We start from the raw sequence: 767 nt of genomic DNA, 5'->3' as shown, positions 1-767 counted from the left end.
TAAATGGAGAAAACACATTATGATCTATATGAGTATTTTTCTTGAGGAAAATACTCATATTGTTTATGGTCAATTTCAGTCTTTAACGTCAGTCATTGTTTAGAGAATTATAGTCTTGTGTGCCACTTTCTAATACATATGTATGACTCATCAGTGAGTCTTAAATATCTGTAACACATCTTCACTTCCCATTGCTTAGCAATCATTGTGTAAGAAGAGGTGGAAAGATTCTATAAGCCAGAGGTGGAAGACAATTTAAAGGAAAACATCCTTTCTGAAAACAGTAAGGAAGCTCAACACATGAACCCACAGCCCTTGTGATAGCATTTACAAACTTGTGCAAGTCCAAGACAGACAAAAATACAACATGAGTCAGGGAGTTGGGCAAGAAGTCCGAGTCCTAGCTGAGGAACTATTGGCAATTGATATCTATTGGGAACAGAAGAGTCAGTTTATTTTTTACTGGTGTGACACATGATTCGTTGACCAGACTCCAAGAGATAGACCCACATCCAAAAGCATTTAGGAAACACAGATTCCATGCCTTAAGCCTTAAAAAAACCAAATAATAGAAGACATGAAGTTTGGGGAGGGGTAGTAAGGTGGAAGTGGAGGAAGGGTATCTGAATATGATCAAAATACATTGTATGAAAATCTTGAATCAATACAAATATTTCTAAGGTGCATTGGAGAAGAATTTATAGGCATTTCTCTTTCTCCCCTCTTTCCTCCTCTCTCTCTCTCTCTCTTTCTCTCTCTAGGGTCTC

The sequence above is a fragment of the Nannospalax galili genome, unplaced genomic scaffold (genome assembly GCF_000622305.1).
Source record: "Nannospalax galili isolate Female #2095 unplaced genomic scaffold, S.galili_v1.0 scaffold593, whole genome shotgun sequence".
Classification (NCBI taxonomy): Eukaryota; Metazoa; Chordata; class Mammalia; order Rodentia; family Spalacidae; genus Nannospalax; species Nannospalax galili.
This window is presented reverse-complemented; position numbering follows the sequence as displayed.